The sequence below is a fragment of the Tachyglossus aculeatus genome, chromosome 23 (genome assembly GCF_015852505.1).
Source record: "Tachyglossus aculeatus isolate mTacAcu1 chromosome 23, mTacAcu1.pri, whole genome shotgun sequence".
In the NCBI taxonomy this organism is placed as follows: Eukaryota; Metazoa; Chordata; class Mammalia; order Monotremata; family Tachyglossidae; genus Tachyglossus; species Tachyglossus aculeatus.
The window spans coordinates 8,838,754-8,862,587 of NC_052088.1; positions in this window are offsets into that span (position 1 = coordinate 8,838,754).

Genomic DNA, 23,834 nt, shown 5'->3' on the forward strand with positions numbered 1-23,834 from the left:
CATCATTATTATTATTATTATAGAGCTCGGGACTGGGAGTCAGAAGGACCTGGGTTCTAATCCCGGCTCTGATGCGTATCTGCTGGGTGACCGTGGGCAAGTCACTTCACTTCTCTGGGACATGGCTACCTCCTCTGTAAAAATGGGGATGAAGACTGTGAGCCCCATGTGGGACAGGGACTGTGTCCGACCTGATTAGCTTGTATCTACCCCAGGGCCTAGTGTTCGTAAGCACTTAACAAATGCCATCAAATTAAAAGATAATCCCACTTGGGGGCACGTGTGAAGGGTGTGGACACTGTACAGTAAATTTCTCTTTCAAGCTGTTGTTGGTTGAGTTTTCCACAGACATGAAAAGGCATGCTAGCCTTCTTTTTTTTATAGTATTTGTTAAGCACTGACTAAATCAATCAATCAATCAATCAATCGTATTTATTGAGCACTTACTGTGTGCAGAGCACTGTACTAAGCAATTGGAAAGTACAAGTTTGCAACATATAGAGACAGTCCCTACCCAACAGTGGGCTCACAGTCTAAAAGGGGGAGACAGAGAACAAAACCAAACATACTAACAAAATAAAATAAATAGAATAGATATGTACAAGTAAAATAACTGTTCTAAGCACTGGGGTAGTTACAAAGTAATCAGGTTGGACACAGTTCATGTCTCACATGGGGCTCACAGCCTTAATTCCCAATTTACAGATGAGGTAACTGAGGCTGAGAGCAGTGAAGTGACTTGCCCAAGGTCACACAGTGGACAAGTGGGGAAGCCAGGATTAAGAGCCCAAATCCTTCTGACTCCCAGTCCCCAGCTCTATCCACTAGGCCATGCTGCTTCTCAGCTGCTTTTCTTGATTCGATTTTCTATTTCTTGGTCTATCTTGCAAAAGATGAAAAGCAGGGTGGCCTAGTGGAATGTGCACGGGCCTGGAAATCAGAAGACCTTGCCGTGTGCCTTGGACAAGTCCCTTAACTTCTTTGTGCCGCAGTTATCTCATCTGGAAAATGAGAATTCAATCCTGTTCCCTCCTCTAAGAACTGAGAGCCCCATGTGGGACAGCCATTGTGTTCTTTAGCCTTTAAATTCATGCCACACGGAGAGTCCTCTAGCAGTCTCAATCAATGTGACTCAGAAATCGGCAAGATGCCGCCTCTACAGAGTCTGCACAGTCAAGCTGCAAAAATTATTTATGATTCACCAACAATATCACCAATCTTTAGAGTAAACATAACGAAAGAAGAGTTACACTAATTTCAGATGCCTAGCTTCGAAACCTTCTAACTGGCTCAGGTCAGAAAAGCCAAATAGTTCCTGTTAGACCTAAATTCAGCTCTTTAGAAATGATTTTGCTTAATTTAAAGCGTATGTAACTATGCCATGTCACATAAGGTGAGCCACTCCGTGAGAGAAATTCAGATATTCATAAAGGAAAAGGGAGAAACCAGAGAAGATACGACCAATGTAACATCCACGTGTTCGTTCTGGTTTTATGCTCTGTGCTCTCCCGGCCCTTCTGACTTGGCATCCAGCTGGGTTGTGGACATTTGGTGAGGGCGATGCGTTGGTGGGGATGTTTGCTGGGATGCAGCATTGACGTTAGAAAATAAGTCCCCCACCCACATATCTTTGGTTTCAGTTTCTATGTGCAACAAACACAATTATGCAAATATTCCTCCTAGCTGTCCTCCCATCCTTCAATCAGAAGTCTGTAGTGTGAATTGTACCAGCAGCCTGCCGTTCGGTGGAATTCACTTAGGTCTCATATTTAAGCAGAACACATAAAACCTTGAAATGCTTTTCCACAGGTGTCATGGCTTTTTCCAGAAGGCAAGCAGGAGTCTCACGTTCTCCAGCATCAGAACAAGCATCAGAAAGGCACCATCCTGAGTCTTCCCATTTCTGCAACGTGGGAAGCAGTGTGGCCTAGTGGAAAGAGCCTGGGCTAGGGATTCAGAGGACCCGGGTTCTAATTCTGGCTCCGCCATGAACCTGCTGTGTGTCCTTGGGCAAGTTACTTCGCTTCTCTGACCCTCAGTTCCCTCATCTGCATAATGGGTATTCAATACCTGAGCTCCCTCCTCCTTCGAATGTGAACCTCGTGTGGGATCTGATTATCTTGTATCTACCCTAGTGCTTAGTACAGTGCTTGGCACATAGTAAGCACTTAACAAATGCCGATATCACTAATACATTCTCCCCCAAAGGTATTTCGGAACACCTTTATGCTCAAAGATGCCACTTCTTTCAGGTCCGCTTTTTCTGAAGTTCTGGGGACAGATCTGATTTAGGGAATAAGGACGTTACGCCCGCTTTCCCATGGTGTTTACAGAAGGACTTTAAGAAAAAGTCAGCCTCCAACTGGGGAAAGCTATATAAGAAGAGCCTCATCTTGCTATGACTTTCTGTTGAATTTACTTGTAAACCTCCAAATAACATCTGTTCCAGCATGGATTCTGCAGTCAGATCCAGTATATGAAGATTAAGTCATGGAAATTGTTAAAAGTAGCCATAAAGCAGAATGTTCTCTATTTTCCTAAAAATGAATTAGGGACAGCCATTTCCTACTACCTAAGGGCATAAATAATTCTAATAAGCTGTCTCATTTTCCTTTTCATTTCATGATAAATGCCTAATCCACTCAACATGTATGTATTTATTCAGAGAATAAATGTTCTCTCTACCTCTTAGATTGTGAGCCCTAGGTGGGACATGGCTTGCGTCCAATCTGATTATCTTGTATCTGCCCTGGTGTATCTAGCAAGCGCTTGAATACACCCCACAGCTAACCAGAGCTCTGAAACTCACCAAGTCTCCCTCAGCAGATGTGCATAAAGCTGAAGGTCTGACTAACTTTCAGGAGAGTAATGTGTATCTCTCCACACATCCCCTGCCTTAACCAAAAATTTTACTCAACTCTCCATTATGAAACTGATTAGCAGCAGAGTCATTTGAGGGGGTGGTCACAGCTGGGAATCGAGCGGAATGACAGATCCGTGAAATATCGTTTGGTTTTGCGAACTTCTTATTGTTTATAAGTCATTTTTCCCCAGTAAACAACTGCAAACTCTACCCGTCCCCTTCTGTCTCTTATTCCACTTTCTTTCCCTCCTTTCCTCCATTAATTGTGAAGCACAGACCCAAGAAAAGGCTGAGAAACTAATGAAACATATCCTACCTTAGTCTGACACCATCTAGGACCAACAAAATGTGTTATACCTTAGTCAGACCCCGTCTTGGACCAATGAAATGGGTTATGATTTAATTTTACCCCATCTTGGAGAGCTCCACTACTAGAAATCAATCAATGGCAATTATTGGTGCTTATTATGTTCAGAGCACTGTACCATCAATCATTCAGCAAGTGCTTACTATGTGTACCACTCAGGAGAGCACATTACAGCATAGTTGGGGGATACATTCCCTACCCACAAAGAGCTTACACTCTAGAGAGGGAGCAAGCAACACAAATGCACATTTTCACTTTCTAAATAAGTTAATGATGAATGCAATGATTACCTCGGGCTCACAGTTATTTTTTTTTAATCATAAGACTTCTTAACCATTTTTTCCACCTTCTGAATTCTAATCTGGAAATCTCTAGGTCTGTCAATTGCTGGAATATGGAAGAATATGGAAGATCATCAGCTCACTTCTCCTCATAACAGCCCTCGAGTAAAAAAAGAAAGCTTTCCTTATTGTTCCTGTTCCTCTAGAAATCTAGATAGGCAGGAATCTTTTCAGAACCAACAAATCCTAAAAAAGAAAATGTAAACAAAAGAACTTTTGAATGAACTCAGCCTCACATTCACTTGATTGTAAACTGCATGGTAAGCTCCTTGAGGGCAAGGATGGAATCTACTCAGTTGTATGATACTCACCCAAGTGCTTAGTAAGGTGCTCTGCATACAGTAAGCACTCAATAAATATCATTGCGAGAAGTAGCATGGAAAGAACACTGGCTTGGGAGTCATAAGATCATGGGTTCTAATTCGACTCTGCCACTTGTCTGCTGCGTGACCTAGGGCAAATCACTTTGCTTCTATGTGCCTCAGTTATATCCTCTGTAAAATGGGGATTAAAACTGTGAGCCCCACATGGGTCAGGGACTGTGTCCAACCTGATTATATTGCCTCTACCCCACCACTTAGTCTAGTGCCTGGCACAAAGATAGCATTTACAAGTACAATTAAAAAACTTGATTGACTTTGCATCAGCTGAAATGGGAAAATTAAAATAAGGCTCTTTGTCACCCCGTAAATGATCACTCATTTGGATATGTGAACCTTGGTTTCAGATCTATAAACAGAAGCATTTATGAAATTACACTGTTCCCTGAATACTACTACTACTACTAGTAATACTTTTTTTTTGAATAGCACTTTCATTCTTCCAAAACCCTTTCACATTAATTACCTTGTTTTAAACTGACAACATCCCTGGTAAGTAGGGAGAGGCAAGTATGATTGTCCCCATTTAATAGATGAGAAAAACTGAGGCATAGAGATACTAAGCAACTTGCCCAAAGTCCCCCATCAAGACAGTAACTGAACTGGATGCAGAATTTGGTTCTCCTGCGGATAAGCGCATATCCTGCTTCTTTCTGCCTATTAAAAAAAAGGAAGGTGTGAGCTTTAGGGTATTCCAGGATCTTATTTCGGCAGTCATTTGGACCTTCATGTAAATTTTCAAGAAGAAATTGCACTTTCTTCATTAATAAATGCAAACGTACTTGGGTGAGGTTGAAGTCTGGTTCTGAGTACTCAGTTAAGAAATTCTGGTGAGTCCCTCTTCTGGACTGTAAGCTCCTTGTGGGCAGGGAACATGTCTATCACCTCTGATGTACTGTAATAATAATGATGGCATTTATTAAGTGCTTATTATGTGCAAAGCACTGCTCTAAGCATTGGGGAGGTTACAAGGTGATTAGGTTGTCCCACAGGAGGCTCACAGTCTTTATCCCCATTTTACAGATGAGGTAACTGAGGCACAGAGAAGTTAAGTGACTTGCCCAAAGTCACACAGCTGACAAGTGGTGGAGCCAGGATTTGAACCCATGACCTCTGACTCCAAAGCCCAGGCTCTTTCCACTGAGCCACGCTGCTTCTCAGTTTCCTGACACAGTAGCTGAAATCTTTCTCCCCAACAGCTCATTATGTTGATATTTTCTAGACTGAAAGCTCATTGTGAGCAGGGAACACGTCTACTACCTATGTTAAGTTAAGAAGCTTTCCTTATTGTACCTGTTCCTCTAGAAATCTAGATAGGCAGGAATCTTTTCAGAACCAACAAATCCTACAAAAGAAAATTTAAACAAAAGAACTTCTGAATGAACTCAGCCTCACACCCTCAGTGAAACCCTCAGACACACACAGAATTAAGTCCACTCAAATCACAGCTTAAACCAGCAACACCCACTGCTAAGGAAAAAAATGAAAAAGAAAAGGAAAGAAAAAAATCAACACTAGGGAGCTGCTTTCTATTTAACTTCACCAATCAGGAATTTAGCTTAGATTTCAACAAATAAACTTGTCCTGGCAGTTTTAATATCAAGGGAGAATATGTTCAATAAAGGAAGGGGCATCACTATGGAATAAGAAAATGTTTTGGGTTGTTTTTTTTTGCCAACCAAAAATCATGTTTGCCCATCTGAGAAAGAATGACTAAATTTATTCTGTTTCTTTAAATGTGAATTTTTTATTAACATAAAAATAACTTCCCTAGTTTATGAAAAGGATGGAAGGGATTTGGGAGAAGAAAGCATGGTAGTGGGAACTCACTAAATCTGGGTAAGGTTTCTGGGGGCAAGGGAATGTGTCTTTTATACTGTTATACTGTACTCTCCCAACCACTTAGTATAGTGCTCTGCACAGAGTAATTGCTCAATAAATATGATTGATTGATTTTGGGTTTTATACTAAATTTTTAGCATGGTTTTTAGACCTACTATTTCTCACACAAGAATCAAAATCAGTCAATCAATCATATTTATTGAGCACTTACTGCAGAGTACTGTACTAAGTACTCGGGAGAGCACAGGTACTGTAGACATGTTCCCTGCTCACAGTGAGCTTACAGTCTAAAAAATATCAACATAATGAGCTGTTGGGAAGAAAGATTTCAGTTACTGTGTCAGGAAACTAGGAAGCAAATCTGAGTTACAGCTCAAAGGATGGCTCAAATCTTGAATGGGACATTTGCTATAACAATAATAATAATAATAATAATAATAATAATGGCATTTATTAAGTCCTTACTATGTGCAAAGCACTGTTCTAAGCACTGGGGAGGTTACAAGGTGATCAGGTTGTCCCACGGGGGGCTCACAGTCTTAATCCCCATTTTACTGATGAGGTAACAGGCACAGAGAAGTTAAGTGACTCGCCCAAAGTCACACAGCTGGCAACTGGCGGAGCTGGGATTTGAACCCATGACCTCTGCCTCCAAAGTCCATGCTCTTTCCACTAAGCCAGGCTGCTTCTCTAATAATTATAATAATGATAATAATACTAATAATAATGATGATGGCACTTTTTAAGCCTTCACTCTGTGTCAAGCACTGTTATGGATACAATATGATCAGGTTGGACACAGTCCCCGTCCCACAAAGGGCTCCCACTCTAAGGGGGAGGGAGAACAGATATCGAATTTCCATTTAATAGATGAGGTAACAGAGGCCCAGAGAAGTGATGTGCCTTGTCCAAGGTCACACAGCAGACAAGTGGCGGAGCCGGCATTAGAACCCAGGTCCTCTGATTCACAGGCCCGTGCTCTTTCCACTAGACCATGCTGCTTCCCCTAGAAGGCATTTATTGAGTTCCTACTAAGCTCTCGGAAGAGTTTACCAGAAGCAAGACACACATTTGTTGCCTTAAAAGTGGTTACCATCTAAACCATTAAACCTGCAGAGATGCAAAATACCAAGAAGCAGGGATAAAAGCTGAATGAGAATAACAGCATTTAAAACCAACATTCACAGACCGAGAACCGATACGATTTATGAGCTCGATGTGCAAACAGAAGAACAGGAAAACACGTCTCCAGAAGAGATGGAGGCCTTGGAAAGAGGTAACACGATTGATAAATGACCTGTGAAAATCAAAGAAACCTGAAAGCCAACCCCCAGAACTAGACATATACTGGCAGGCAGACACTGCAGAAACAGTCTCCGACAAGCTGTGTTCCATGGCCTGCTCATGCGTTATTTCAAACACGGGCCTGAAATCTGGAAACCAGTTTGCTCATGGAAACATGAAAGTGATCCGCTCCGTGCTTGCAATTTAGTGAGTGTCGGAATCTGAGGAGATGAAGTTTGGATGTTTTGACACTCAGATAAAGCCAATATTGGCAGAGCTTCTGGCCAAGGGCTAAATTCATCTCTGGGAGAAGAAAAAAACCTAAAAACCTCAGGCTCTACTTTTTTGCTATGGCTCAATTTAAAGCCCAGAAGCCAGCAATGAACTATGCAGAGGTGAAAACATTTTGTCCTTAAGACCATGGAGATCTGGGCGCCGAAATGAACTTCGGTTGTCGGTGAGGTCACCCAGGCAACTGGCTTCAGTAACTACACTCTGGATTACAACTTGTCAGCTGTAATGTGTGGAAGCAAATACTTTAAACTCGATGTTGCAAACAAATCAAAACAACTGGGGTTTTTACATTCAGCTACAAACAGATGCAATTCATCCAGGTTTCATATCTCCTGGGCAATCTGACAGTGTTGAGACAGGTCCAGCCTGCAAGTGCTCAAAAGATACTCAAATTGCATGATCTCAGCATACATAGGAAAGTTATTTTATGAAACTTAGTACATCCTCCCAGTGGAATCCTAAATAATCAAGAAGAAGGGATACTGCCAAGAACTAAATCTTGGGCTCTACCTAGAGTAAGTTCTCTGGACTTCAGGGCAAATTTGTGATGAGGTTCAAACCAACAGTGATTAAGAAGGCTGGGAGGGTGGAATCAGCACCTTAGACTTGAAAAATACAATCCTGAACTCCAAATGCTGCAACAATATCCCATAAACAACAACCTAGAAAGCTACGCGGTGTCAAGAAACCCTGAGAAAATGAAATTGAATAGGCCAATTAAGTTCCCATTTCCCATAAGTCATGTAGGTGTGATTACATAGAACCAGTACAAAAAGGGCCTTTATTATTCCAGACCAGGGGATTTCCTCGCTTCTTGGAAGCGGTCGAGGCCACTGCTACATTCCCTAACCTGGAGGATTCTGGATGTTAAAACTGGGAATAACCAAGAGATAGGAAGAGGATCAATGAAGAATCAGAGCAGAATCCCGGCTTTAGGAGCTACTGACTCTGCTTCCTGAATGAGACTCCGGAAAATTTATTACAGTGAGAAGGAGCAGAGAGATCCAGGGATTCTCATGGTAAATCCATCATCATCATCAGAGGAATTTATTGAGCGCTTGCTGTGTGCAGAACATTGTTCTAAGCGCTTGGGAGAGGACAATACAACTGAGTTGGTAGACACATTCCCTGCCCACAACTAGCTAACAGTCCTTCTGACAAACCTCCTATTGGGTCATTCTTTCAGTAGTATTTATTGAGCGCTTACCGTGTGTGGAGCACTGTACTAAGCATTTAGTCTGCTCTCCAACTGATTGCCAGTCAGGAAAAGAGGGAGGAGGTGCCTGGGGGCCTCCCCAGCACAGGCGCTTACTATGTGCCAGACCCTTTTCTAAGCGCTGGGGTAGATACAAGGTTGTCAGATTGGACACAGTCCCTGTCCCGTATGGGGCTCGCTGTCTTCATTCCCCTTTTCTAGATGAGGGAACTGAGGCCCAGAGAAGTGACGTGACTCGCCCAAGGTCATACAGCAGACAAGTGGAGGAGCCGGGTTTAGAACCCAGGTCCTTCTGACTCCTGGGCCTGGGGTCTATCCACTAAGCCACACTGCTTCTGGCTGAATTGACTGGCCTTGGAGAAATGCTTCATCGATGGCCATCACCCTGTGCTCAGTGACCCCAATTTTGTAAATTCAATTCTCTCAATTTTCAATGCAGGAACAACACCACCACCAACAAAAGAAGTTTCACAAAGTTGAGGGAGTTAATTTGATTTAAGGGAGGAAATCACCAGCCAAACTAGTATGAAATGAATATGCGCTGCAGTACGCTCTGAGGAGACGTTACAAAAGAAAAATAAGAAAGGCTCCCTGACGTCAGAGAGGTTTCAAGCTAAAAGGGGAGAGGAACGCATTTAAAAACATGATGATTCAACTAGTTAAAAACACAAGGGCATAAATAACTGGAGTAGAGCAAGTTGGGGGGATCCCCAAATTTTTGAGCTAGCTGAATTGTTTCCAACTCTGCCGGGGAAATCTCTGCCCCTTCCATCCCCCGCACTCCGGGACCGTGGAATATGGGCAGGCCTGCTTCTAGCCAGGCTTGGACTGAAGTGAAAGGGCTGGGAAAACCCTTCAACTCCATCCCTGAATCAGAAATAAGTGTTAGATGTCTGTTGCCTCTCAGGTAACCTGAACTAGTCCGAGAAGATTAAATAACATTCTCACCTCCGCTGTAGCTTTCGTTCAATTCGATAGCATTTATTGAGTGCTTACTGTGTGCGAAGCCCTGTATTAAACCCTTGGGAGAGTATGATACAACAATAAACAGACACATTCCCTGCCCACAATGAGCTCACAGTCAAGAGGATGAGTTTACAGGGGGAGATAGTTGTGTAGAATGGTGAAGCAGAGAAGCAGGGTAAGTCAATCATATTTATTGAGCACTTACTGTGGGCAGAGCACTGTATTGAGTGCTTGGGAGAGTCCAATGTAACAATATAACAGACACATTCCCTGCCCACAACAAGCTCGAAACAGAGAAGGGAGGGTGGGGAATGGTGGGCCTCTTTGCTCTGACAGAGGAGTGTTTGCAATGAAACAGGTTTTCTTGAATGGAGTGGAGATCATTAGTTGGGAGGGAGTACATACATATTTATTACTCTATTTATTTATTTATTTATTTATTTTACTTGTACATTTCTATCCTATTTATTTTATTTTGTTGTTATGTTTGGTTCTGTTCTCTGTCTCCCCCTTTTAGACTGTGAGCCCACTGTTGGGTAGGGACTGTCTCTATGTGTTGCCAATTTGTACTTCCCAAGGGCTTAGTACAGTGCTCTGCACATAGTAAGCGCTCAATAAATACGATTGATTGATTGATTGATTGAGTACAAAAGGAAGGACAGAGAGACTTCAAACAAATGACTGATAATTTTAATTTGAAGTAAAGAGGAACAGGGAGAGACTGAAGAGTTTGGGAAGGGGTGTGATTCCTCACTGTGCTAAGCGCTTGGGAGAGTACAGTAGAACAATAAATAGACACATCCCCTGCCGACAATGAGCTGACAGTCTAGAGAGGGAGACAGACATGAATTGAAAGAAATAAATTAGAGACCTAGACATAAGTGCCGTGGGGCTGGGAGAGGGAGGGGGATTCAAGGGAGTCAGTCAGGGTGACGCCCTCGGTAAGTGCTCAATAAGTATCATCAGTTCATTCGTTCATTCAATCGTATTTACTTAGTGCTTACTGTGTGCAGACCACTGTACTAAGCGCTTGGGAAGTACAATTCAGCAATAAAGGCCATTCCTGCCCACAACAGGTTGATAAAAGAGGCCATGGTGAAAGACTGCTCAGTGTGGGCAGGGATTGTGTCTCTTTCTTGTTCTATTGTCCTCTAATTCATTCATTCAATCATATTTATTGAGCGCTTACTGTGTGCAAAGCACTGTACTAAGCGCTTGGGAGAGTACAGTATAACAACAAAGAGGCCCACTCCTAAGCACTTAGTACTGTGCTCTGCACACAATAAGTGCTCAACAAATATGATTGGGTGAATGAATGAAAGGAGCAAAAATGAGGACCTCTGCGTGCCTGTTTCTTGTTCTGTTACACTCCCCGGCACTGAGTACAGTGCTGTGCACCCAGTAAGTGCTCAATAAATACGATTGAATGAATGAATAATGGGCAGAAGAAGCAGCGTGGCTTAGTGGATAGCGCACGGGCCTGAGAGTCAGAAGGTAAGTCTAATCCCCCCTCCACCACGTCAGCTGTCCGACCTTCGGCAAGTCACTTCACTTCTCTGGGCCTCAGTTACCTCATCTGTAAAATGGGGATTAAGAGTGTGAGCCCTATGTGGGACAGGGACTGTGTCTAAAGCAGTGTGGCTCAGTGGAAAGAGCCTGGGCTTGAGAGTCATGGGTTCAAACCCCGGCTCCGCCAATTGTCAGCTGTGTGACTTTGGGCAAGTCACTTCACTTCTCTGGGCCTCAGTTACCTCATCTGTAAAATGGGGATTAAGACTGTGAGCCCCCCGTAGGGCAACCTGATCTCCTTGTAACCTCCTCAGCACTTAGAACAGTGCTTTGCACATAATAAGTGCTTAATAAATGCCATTCTTATTATTATTATTATGGGTTTGAATCCTGGCTCTGCCACTTAGCTGTGTGACCTTGGGCAAGCCACTTAACTTCTCTGTGCCTCAGTTACCTTATCTGTAAAATGGGGATTAAGACGGTGAGCCCCACGTGGGACAACTTGATCATCTTGTATCCCCCCAGCGCTTAGAACAGTGCATCACACATAGTAAGCGCTTAACAAATACCATCATCATTATTATTTTTACCTTGTATCTACCCCAGCACTTACAATAGTGCTTGGCACATAATAAGCACTTAATGAGCACCTATTATTATTATTATTATTATTAGGAAAGAAGGGGCAGCACGTGTTTCTGCAAGTGGAGGCTGTGATTTGTGAGGGGCCATAGGAAGGTCCGTGGAGAGGGTGTCATGTGGAGGGGTGTACTGTTAAGATCACCCCACCCTCCCATCCCTGGGGTTGGCAGCTCTGTAGATCTAGCTGACAGGTGTTCCAGGATGTAATTGGTGACTACCCAGCCACTCTAAAATCGAGAGGAGGGGAGAGAGGGGAATCCCCCCCATGCCCTGATAACTCAACCCTCCGACAAACTTAATGCTTGAACGAGAGACGCCAGTCACCCACTCTCTCTCCCCCCGCCCCCCACCACACCCCCGCATCAGACTTCCTACCCATCTGGACCCCCGGGTGCCAGTTGGTTTGAAGTCGACAGACCCCAGGTGTAGCCATCTGCCACGAGGTCTCTGAGCCTTCTTCGTTACCCGGAGGTCTGGGGCTGAAATCGTGAATGGTTCTGCTGTTCAGCGGATGGAGGTGCCAGAGTGAAGGAGGAAGATCTGATTCCCCCGACTGCTAATTTACTGCAGATGCACCCTATAATTCCCCTGTAATGTGAGGGTTGCCTTCTTGCAAAACCTCGCATTAAGGAAAACTCACACTCTCCTGTTCTGAAGCTTTGTCCCCGTGTACAAGCGGAGCGGTTTCTTTGATAACGTCGCAGGCCAGGGCTAAGCCAGTTGGCCTTGTCAAAAGAACGATCCCTGATTCCCTAATCACGTTCTAGCTAAAATACGCTTCGAAAACATTCATTATCGGAAGAGCTGAAAGTCAGGGCTTGGTCTAGTGGAAAGAACTCGGGCCTGGGAGACAGAGGACCTGGGTTCTAATTTTGCCTGGGTTCTAATTCTGTGACACCTCGGGCAATTCACTTTGCGGTCTCTGTGCCTCAGTTACTTCCTCTGTAAAATGGGGATTAAGACTGTGAGCCCTGGGTGGGTCAGGGATTGTGTCCACCCCATTAGTTTGCACCTACCCCAGCACTCAGTACAGTGCCTGGCTCATAGTAAGTGCTTAACAAATACCATTAAAACAAACAAACAAATAAAAAGGATGGGCCAGATAGGCTGCCAAGTTACCTCAGGTTTGTAATGTATTTGCGATTGTGGTGTGCGAACACACATAGAAGCCCTCTCCTAGGCCTGGTTTCGTGATTCTATTCCACTACCTAAATTACAGCTGCATGTGTCTGTGTGCATGGATAAATATGTGGGTGTTGTGTGTACGTATGTGTGTGTATGTATGAATAAATATAGAGGTCTTTTATTTTCAAAAATGATAGTATTGGAAGCAGTATGGCTTAATGGAAAGAGCACAAACCTAGGACTCAGAGGACCTGGGTTCTAACCCTGCTTCTGCCATTTGTCTGCTGTGTGACCTGGGGCAAGCCACTTCACTTCTGTGAGCCTCAGTTCCCTCATCTGTAAAATGGGGACTAGGACCGTGAGCCCCATATGGGACAGGGACTGTGTCCAACTGGATTAGCACATATCTTACCCAGCTCTTAGAACAGTGCTTGACACATAGTAAGCCCTTCACAAATACATTATTATCATTATCATTACCATCCTGTTTCAAGTTCTCATCACCTCCTGGCTGGATTAGTGAACACTCCTTCCAATGCATCTTACGTATAGTTGCTTGTACCATTTTATTAAATACAGATTGGAAACACAGCCCTTCCTCAAAAATCTCCAATGCCTAGTCCTTTATTCTTCACCTAAAATAAAAACTCCTAACCACTGGCTTTGTGTCTCTAACAGCTGACTCACTCTCCATCAGAAGGCTTCTCCCTTTTACCTCCCCACCCCAGGTTTGACTCTTTTCTCCTCTCAAGCAGAACTTCCTGTACCTCTCTTGGGAATTCCCTGCCTCTAACTCACTCTCACTGATGTTTTTTCTACAGCCCCAAATGTGCCTCAGCTTTTTCAAACTCCATCCCTCTGCAACTTCAGCCTTCCATTAAAAATCAACTTCAAGGCATTCAATCAATCACTCCATCAATCATATTTATTGAGCGCTTACTGTGTGCACAGCACTGTACTAATAGCTTGGGAAAGTATGACACAACAATATAACAGGCACAGCCACTGCCCAGGACGCAACAATTGAACCCTCACTTTCTAGGTTATCCCATCCCATCAGTTACCTCAGAATGAAAGAAAGCATGCATCTATTCATTCGCTGATGAGTTTGGTTGGCTCAGGAGCCCACGTCGGTTTGGGAATAGCTCATCGAGTGAGCAACTGGAGAGAATGATGAGCTCCCTGCCTGGAATAATAGAATCTTGGACTTCTGAATCATCGTAACGGGAAAACCCAGGAGAGATGTGAGGGTGTTACAGAGGCATGATGATCACAGAGTCTAGACATTTTTGTGAAAAACTTTTTGGCCGTGAATCCAATGTAGGTGACAAGAGAGAGTGACTTGGGGTGATGTGATCTGTAGGGATTTGCAGTTGTCATGGGTTCCAGCCAGCTCTGGACCTTTTCCCATTCCCATTGCCTTTTTCCATTCCCATTCCCATTCCCATTTTTCTCTAACCTAGGCATTCGCTCCCAATTCCTCACCCTTCCTAGCCCCACTTGCTCACCTGACCTCTTGGCCAAGAAGCAGAGAATGCATTTGTTTTATTTTTATATCGTACTCTCCTAAGCACTTAGAACAGTGCTCAACCCACAGTAAGTACTCAATAACTACAACTGACTGACTATGCTCCATGTTGCTTGCTCCAGACTTCTCTAGACTCTAAGCCTTACTGTGGGCAGAGAATGGGTCTACCAACTCTATTGCACTGTAGTCTCCCAAGTGCTTAGTACAGTGCTCTGCATGTAGTAAGTGCTCAATAAATACCTTGGATTGATTGACTCTGACAGGGGTGAAGGATTCGCTACTTCTGCTTGACTAGTCAACATTGAAAAGCAGCATGGCATAGTGGAGAGAGCAGGGGCCTGGGAGTACGAAGGTCATGGGTTCTAATTCTGGCTCCACCACTTGTCTGCTATGTGACAATGGGCAAGTCATTTCACCACTCTGGGCCTCAGTTACCTCTACTGTAAAAAGAAAAAAAAATGGGGATTAAGAGTGTGAGCCCAATGTGGGACAGGGACTGTGTCCAACCTGATTAACTTGTATCTACCCCAGCGCTTAGAACAGTGCTTGGCCTATAGTAAGCACTTAACAAGTACCATAATTATTTATTTATTATGTATGCTCTAGTGTCAAAGAAAGTAGGGCACTGAACTAGAAGTCTGGTAGTAGGACTGATGGGAGAAGGTATAGATACAAGAGGAGCACAAAATTCATTCTAAAAAAACCTATTAAAAAACCTATTAAAAAAACCGCCCTTTCCTCTCCATCCCAACCGCTACCCTGCTCATTCAAGCTCTCATCCTATCCCGTCTGGACTACTGCACCAGCCTTCTCTCTGATCTCCCATCCTCGTGTCTCTCTCCACTTCAATCCATACTTCATGCTGCTGCCCGGATTATCTTTGTCCAGAAACGCTCTGGACATATTACTCCCCTCTTCAAAAACCTCCAATGGCTACCGATCAATCTGCGCATCAAGCAGAAACTCCTCACCCTGCGCTTCAAGGCTCTCCATCACCTCGCCCCCTCCTACCTCACCTCCCTTCTCTCCTTCTACTGCCCAGCCCGCACCCTCCGCTCCTCCACCACTAATCTCCTCACTGTACCTCGCTCTCGCCTGTCCCGCCATCGACCCCCGGCCCACGTTATCCCCCGGGCCTGGAATGTCCTCCCTCTGCCCATCCGCCAAGCTAGCTCTCTTCCTCCTTTCAAGGCCCTGCTGAGAGCTCACCTCCTCCAGGAGGCCTTCCCAGACTGAGCCCCTTCTTTCCTCTCCCCTTCGTCCCCCTCTCCATCCCCCCGTCTTACCTCCTTCCCTTCCCCACAGCACCTGTATATATGTATATATGGTTGTACATATTTATTACTCTATTTATTTATTTATTTATTTATTTTACTTGTACATTTCTATCCTACTTATTTTATTTTGTTGGTATGTTTGGTTCTGTTCTCTGTCTCCCCCTTTTAGACTGTGAGCCCACTGTTGGGTAGGGACTGTCTCTATGTGATGCCAATTTGTACTTCCCAAGCGCTTAGTACAGTGCTCTGCACATAGTAAGTGCTCAATAAATACGATTGATTGATTGATTGATTGACTGATTAACCAATTAGAGAGAAAACGGTAAACGAACCAAAACATCTGCTGGCAGGTGGTAGTCCCCATAATTTCATTTTTTGTGTGTCTTGGGGATTTTTTTCATGGTATTTAAGTGCTGACTATGTACCAAGCACTGTACTAAGGGCTGGAGTAGATACAAGCTAATCAGGTTGGACTCAATCCATGTCCCACATGGAGCTCACAGTCTTCACCCCCGTTTTCCAGATGGAAAGTGAAGTGGACTTGTCCCAGCTCACATGGCCGACAAGTGGAGGAGTCAGGATTCGAACCCAGGTCCTTCTGACTCCAGGACCTGGGCTCTATCTACTAGGTCACAATGTTTCTTCCTTTTACATGGGTGTGGTCATTTAGATACTTGCCCATGTAGTTCAACACCTCAGGCTCACCTAAAATCATAAATGATAAATATGAAATTATTCATAATCAGATAATAGCATTTAATAAGTACTTACTACACACTAAGCTCTGGGGTGGATCTAAGATGATCAGATCAGACCCAGCCCATTTATGCCCATTTTATGCCCATTTTACAGATGAGGAAACTGACAACCAGAGAGGTCAGGCGACCAGCCTAAGATCGGAGCAGGAGGCCAGGAATAGAGCTGGGTCTGCTGATAACTGAGTCCCAGAGCCGCGTTCTTTCCACCAGACCCAGCTAGAAGACAAAAAGCAGTGAGCTTCCCATTCTGTTTACATTTTTTCTACTGGTAGTTTGAAAAATAAAGGTTTCTGAAGGCGCATGGGAGTTATGGCTGGGACAAGGCTGGATTACAGACTCACAACCTTCTACTCTCAGTGTCAGATTCGGGCCATTTCCATTGTGTTTGTGAGCCATTTCTGGCTTCCATAAAAATCCTGCAAAAATGTGGCCTGCTTTTGTGCTGTTCTTAGGTGTAAGTCATTCCAACGCAACTAGCTAAATTGATTTGTTTCTCTGGCAGCAAAAGTAAGAAATTTCTATATAGTCACATACTAAGTTTTGCAAGAAACTTCACCAGAGGAGCAGAAAAGACCAAGGAGAATATTGGAAGAGATGTCATTATCCTGGGGACCAGGACATAAAAGCAGAATTTAGATGGTCTGGATTCGATTCTCAGGATCTTCTTGGTTTCTCAGAGCTGCATTTAAGTTCTGGGAGCCGTGAAATGCCCTTCCCAACTTTTTAAAATTCTGCTCCCCCTTGAATCAAATGCAGACAGCCTCATGTTCAAAATGAAACAATTAGCAGCCACTACCCTGAGCTACATTCAGAATACAATGACAAAGCTCTGTGGGAAAATGGCCAGTTTGATGGCCAAATGAATACTGTGTCCAAGTTGGTTTATTTTCATGGTTTTAGTGATTGCTGCATATATATAAATTATAGATGGAGGTTTATCTCTCTCTACCTCTCTCTATTATATACAAATAATATCTAATAATATATGGCATATAATTATTACATAATCACATACAGTATGTAATATATTATATATTAACAAATATCATAATTATTATTAAAGGGAGGCATGATTGTTATCATTGTCTTTATTATTGTTGTTAATAATAATATATATAATATTATTATTGTTAATAATAATATTAATAATGGTATTTGTTAAGTGCTTACTATGTGTCAGGCACTGTACTAAGCACTGGGGAGGATACAAACAAATTGTGTTGGACATGTTCCTGTCCCACATGTGCCTCATAGTCTTCATCCCCATTTTACAGATGAGGGAACTGAGGCATAGAGAAGTGAAGTGACTTGTCCAGAGTCACACAGAAGACAAGTGGTGGAGCCAGAATTAGAACCCAGGTCCTTCTGATTCCTAGGCCATGCTGCTTTTCAATCTGGGAGATTTCCTCTATCAGGTGGCAATGAATTTGGGGGCAGAGTTCACACCAGACTAGGAATTTCTCGAGCCTTCTCTTGGACAGCTAGCTCTTCCCTGACACCACTCCGGACAATTTGAACCACACTACAATGATGGCTAAGGTCTCTCTCTCTTGCAGAAGAGTCACTGTCAAGAGGCTACACACTAAAATAGCTTTTCATGAAGTACCCCAAAATAAATGTCTTGACTGTAAATGGAACTATGTTATAAGAAATGCTAATTCTGGTTGTGCCCCTTCTCACCATCCCCACAGTGATTTCTGCGTGAAAAGTGTTCATTTTTTCATTTCCAAAACCTGAAACTCTTTCACTTTAATGTGTCAACTTCTCAGTTCTTTAAACTCATTTTCCCTTTAAATTCTAATGAATTGACAGTTCCTGTTTTCGGAACAACCGATAAAACATCGATGTTTAGATGCATGTTAACAATGGACCAATCCCATATCGAGAAAAGGAAGGGGGAGAACCCCTACTTAAATGTCACTCGTTCCGTTTAGTACAGTGCTCTGCACACAGTAAGCGCTCAATAAATACGATCGAATGAATGAATGAATGATCTTAGTTTCCCTGGAGGCCAGTGAAACACTCTATAGAATACTTTAAGAGTTAAACGTGTGTGTTCTAGGATGAAGGGTCGAATGGGAAGAAAGCACTTTTAAGTGTTAATTGCTTGGGTGAAAGTTCAGAGTATGATTCGGTTTTTCTGATGTGATACCCGATTTTACTGTTCTCTCTCGGACTAGCATGCTATTGCAAGCTCACTGCTTGCAAACCCTCCAATTGGAAAGGACTGAGAGATATTCAAAGTAAACATTTTCTTCACAAAGTACTTTAGAAAATGAGCTGCAATGTGGAAGAGAAGGAAGTTGGAATCTTGGTGTCTGAACTTGCTTGACTTTAGTTGCTTCATATCTGAAAGGCTTACCACAGGACAGAAATTCAGGTTAAAAACAAACCTACACATTTAAGACTTTTTTGGTGTCTCCAAAATGATCTGTTGGTTTCACTAAGGAAAGTAGAGTGTGAATCATTAAAATCTTCTTTTGGAATTTGTAAACCCAATAGTATGTGTCTGCTATTGTACTTGAATTCTGAGCAACTGGTCACACAGAATCAGAATCTTCATCTTTTTGGCATCAAATAAGCCTTCACTAATTGTTAAGAGGAATATACATTGTTTTTTTTCATGGTATTTGTTAAGCATTTACTAAGTGTCAACCACTGTTTTAAGTACTGGAGTAGACATAGGATCATCAGGTTGGACACATTCCCTGTCCCACAGGGAGCTCACAATCTTAATCTCCATTTTTATGAATGAGGAAACTGAGGCCCAGAGAAGTGACATGATTTGCCTAAGAAGACAAGGGGTGGAGCCAGGATTAGAACCCAGATCCTCTGTCTTCCAGGCCCATGCTCTTTCCACTAGGCTACCCTGCTTCTCTATGTCTGCAAACAGAAGCCCCACAAAGCCAGTGAATTCTGAGATCAAATCCGTTATCGTCAGAATACACGGAAATCCGTGAAAGCCTCTTGGGGTGATTTGGGCACCTAGCTTGAGTCCCATTATTCCGTTTCTCTTCAATCTGGGAACCATTTCTGGAGCTAGTTCTCCGCCTCATAAACAGACCACAGAAACACTCTTGCCCTCAGCCCTAATCTGCTTTGTTTTTCATGTCTATCATTGTTCTGTGATTTGGCACCAGGCCATCTTCACGTTTGTTGAAGGGGCACTCTTTGAAACGATTGGCTGGGTTTGAAATAACTGACAAGGATCGTAAGCAGCAGGCAATCGAATCCACGTTTAGCTTCACCCTGAACGGGCCCCTGTGGGAACCCCTGGCGCAGGACTGACCAGGGAGAGATTCAGCTCCCTACTTTCAAAGCTTCACTAAAAGCACACCTCCTCCAAGAGGCCTTCCCTTACTAAGCCCTCATTTCCTCTTCTCCCACTCCCTTCTGCATCACCCTTGCACTTGGATTTGTACATTCACTCAACCCTCCCTGAGCCTCACAACACTTAGGTACGTAGCCGCGATCTACGCATTTATATTAATGTCTGTCTCCCCCTCTAGACTGCAAGTTCTTTGTGGGCAGGGAATGTGATGACCCACTCTGTTACACTGTACCAAGTGCTCACCAGTGAGTAAGCGCTCAATAAATACGATGGATTGATGATGGTTGAAGAGGACCTCTACCAATTATGAGCTAAACACATGACGTTTCCAATCGATGAATGAAAACCAGGCAGAATAAGAGACAACACTTCCAGTTTCCATATTTGCCTAACCATAATTTTCTTTCTCTACAGCTTTACTACTTAACTGGAAATGCAGAAGGGCAGATTCGTAATTATTGCGATGTGAATGGGTATCACTTTTCTAGGAGCTGGTTACTTCTGACTCTATTCATTGAGACAACATTACAGATTAATAATAATATTTGTGGTATTTGTTAAGTGCTTATTAAGTTCTAGGCGCTGTACTAATCTCTAGGGTGGATACAAGCAAATCAGGTTGTACACAGTCCCTGTCCCATGTGGGGCTCACAGTCTCACTCCCCATTTTACAGATGAGGTAACTGAGGCCCAGAGAAGCAAAGCGACTTGTCCAAGGTCCCCCAGCAGACAAGTGGTGGAGCCAGGATTAGAACCCATGGCCTTCTGACTCCAGGTCCCGTGATCTATCCATTACACCATGTTGCTTATCACTTGGTCAGCGATTCAGATGGTTTGAATGATTCTTCTAGAGCATCTGTGAATGATGAATAACTTGCCCAATACTCTTCCCCTTGCATTGCCATGAAAAGATCAGGATATTGCAACACCTTCATGGTATCTGTGCACGAAATATTTCAGAGGCTCTCCAATATATAAAACGCAGGAAGCTTTGAAGTGGTTTGGGGCGGCTCTTGTCCTAAACCTTCAATTGCCAGACCCACAAGAGGAGAGACAGAGAGAGGTTCTGAAGAAGTTTTAGTGTTTGGAGCTATATTAAACCAAAAGATAGTTTGGAAGAATGAGGAAAAGTTCAGTTTATCATCTACCCTTCCTCCTTCCCTCTCCGGTGACTAATTTTATTCCGGGGAAGTTCCAGAACAGACAGTCCAACAATATTGACTAAGCTTCCCCAGACAGCCTTAATTGGAAAGGAGGTCTTATTTGGAAGATGAGGAATGCTTGGGAGTGAGCCATGTTGGCTTAATTTCCTTATTTGAAAACTCTTGGGTTGCCACTCTAGCTCACACAGCTGCAGTGAGTAAGCCGGATTGGGATTTGGTTTTCCATCCCAAACCCACATCAGAGCGGGGCTCTCCTGCTGACACCAAAGAGAAATCCCTGCTCGAATCAGCTCTACGAAGAGACCAAGCCCAGAAGAAAGGCTCCAACATCAATAATTTGACTAGGTGTTTCCCAAGCACCAGCAAAAAAACCCCCACTCGATGTCTTTGAAGATGATGATGGCATTTGTTAAGCGCTTACTATGTGCCAAGAACTGTTCTAAGTGCTGGGATAGATACAAGGTCATCAAGTTGTCCCACGTGGGGCTCACAGTCTTCATTCCCCCTTTTACAGGTGAGGGAACTGACATGTTTTGTTTTGTTGTCTGTCTCCCCCTTCTAGACTGTGAGCCCGTTGTTGGGTAGGGACTGTCTCTATATGTTGCCGACTTGTACTTCCCAAGCGCTTCGTACAATGCTCTGCACACAGTAAGCACTCAATAAATACAACTGAATGAATGAATGAATGAACTGAGGCACAGAGACAATTTATCGAGGTACCTGACGTAACACATCCCAGTTGCGAACCTCTTAAGGGTTGCAGCTTCTGAAAGGAGAAATGATTCCTGAGGCCTAGGCAGGCTCTAGGACAAGAATAAGTAAAATATGTCTCCAGTTCCCATGAGTCCCTGAGCTTTCCCTCTTCCCTTTCCCCATCCTACAGTGCCTTCCCAGGTCATCAGTCACTTTGCCAGGATTTCACTGTGCCCACTGCCGAACACGCTACAAAATATGACCAGGCTAACATAAACAAGCGTCTGTTCATTCCAAGTCTACTGCAGGCAATGATAATTCATCGACTGCAGAATTCTGTCTTGCACAAGTTTCACAGGGTGCAGATGAGAAAGTAAATGTACTCCCTGCCCTTGGAGAGTTTATCTGCGAATAAAGAAGCCAGTCAAAATTGCTGCTAATAAGTAGCTAATGCGAGCTCTGTCATCAAAGGACAGGTGATGGTTTTAGCTAGAAATACCACTGCAGGGCTGATTGCTTGATATTGGTAGCATATTCTACGAACAATGTCATCCCGGAACTAAGAGCATTTTAAAACTCAGAGTCACAAAGAACTTCTTGTGCAACGAAATTCATTTTGAAAAGTGTTGACCCATGGTGAATATGTGCAGAGATGCATATGTTCTAATGCCAGTTTCCCTGTCTTGCTTCCGTCATCAAATAATTGAACACACTGGGCAACTCACATAACCGTGCTCCGGTCAAAAGGGCTCTCTGAGAGGAGAGCGCAGATATTTTGAAGAACTAAGGTAGGGAAGGTAATCTGGAGTAGATATAAAATTTTCATGGAGGAAAAATCTAGGCTAAGATTGAGTCATCACCCAAGAGCCCTTAGAAGAGTCAAGAATGCCCATGTCTGCCTGGGTTAGACTGAAGTAGAAAAGAAAAAAGTGATCATTCAATATCTTTTCCCCTCTTTTTGCTTTTTGTCTGTCAGTGGTATTCATTTTTCCAGTGACCCCGATTCTCTCACCTACCTCCGAGCCTCTCCGTGCATGCGGTGATGACAATCTCCAATTCAGTGCAATTTTGGAAGATGAATTCGGGATGCATTCTCCTACTCTTACAAGAGAATTGTGTAAATGTCGCCCAGAGTCAGAAAGAGAATAAGCAGGAGAAAGTTGACTGTTAAAACTGAATGGCAATGAGTCATGACCACAGAAATATTTAAAATTCCAGCCCTCAGACTACAATAGCTGACACTTCCCCGTTTTGGACATCGGATGGCAGTTTCCAGTGAGCGCTCACCACCATATAGGGAGTAGGATGTGGAGAAAAGGCAGAGGGCAAGCTCAAAATGGAGCTTTAATTACCCCTGACATTGATCTTCTGCTAAGGTATTTTCTAACAGTTCTGAAAATGCTCTTCTTTGCCTTTCGATTCTATCTGGGAGGTAACAAATGATATCACCCCTGTTTTGCAGCTGTGGAAACCGGGGGATAAGGGGTGAATTGAGTATCTCAGGTTTTCGGAAAGATGGTAGTAGAACCAAGAATGTGGATCTCCTGTCTTGTAGGTTAGTACTTGACTGAGGATTTTTATCCTGAACTCCAGGTGGTTCTTGGGAAAATCCCCTTTGGTAAATTCCTATGAAGTTGTTCTGGCAAGGGAGGATAGTGATGGTCTGTTCGCTTTAGATAACTGGAGGGTCATTGTTGTGCAGAAATAACGATATGGCTTCACTGTCCCCGTAATGACATTGCAGTTTTCCATTTTGGCCCTATCAGCTAATTCTCCTTCCTGTCAGTCAGTCAGTGGCATTGCTTGAGTGCTTACTGTGTGCAGAGCACCATACTAAGTGCTTGGGAGAATACAATAGAACAGTACCATCAGGGATGATAAAATGGGCCAAGGACCACTTGAGTAAAGGAGACTGGGAGTCAGTCCTCGAGGCCCATGGTATTTATTGAGCACTTGCTATGATCAGAGCGCTGTACAGAATGCATGGGAGAAAACGCTACAACAGAGTTGGCAGACACGTTCCCTGCTCATAATGGCCATGCGATCGTACTTTCCTTCTTCTAAATGACTGTACTCTACTGTATTTATATGTGAATTTCTATTCTATTAGATGATTAGAAAGAAATGGCCAAAGGTTTTAGCAGGAGAAGTCTTTGCTGGAAGAAATGACCATCTGCGGGGTCTACGTTGTAAGCAAGAAAGCTGAAATGGAAGAGTTCTGTTATCCCCATTAAGACTTCCACTGGCAAGAGAAT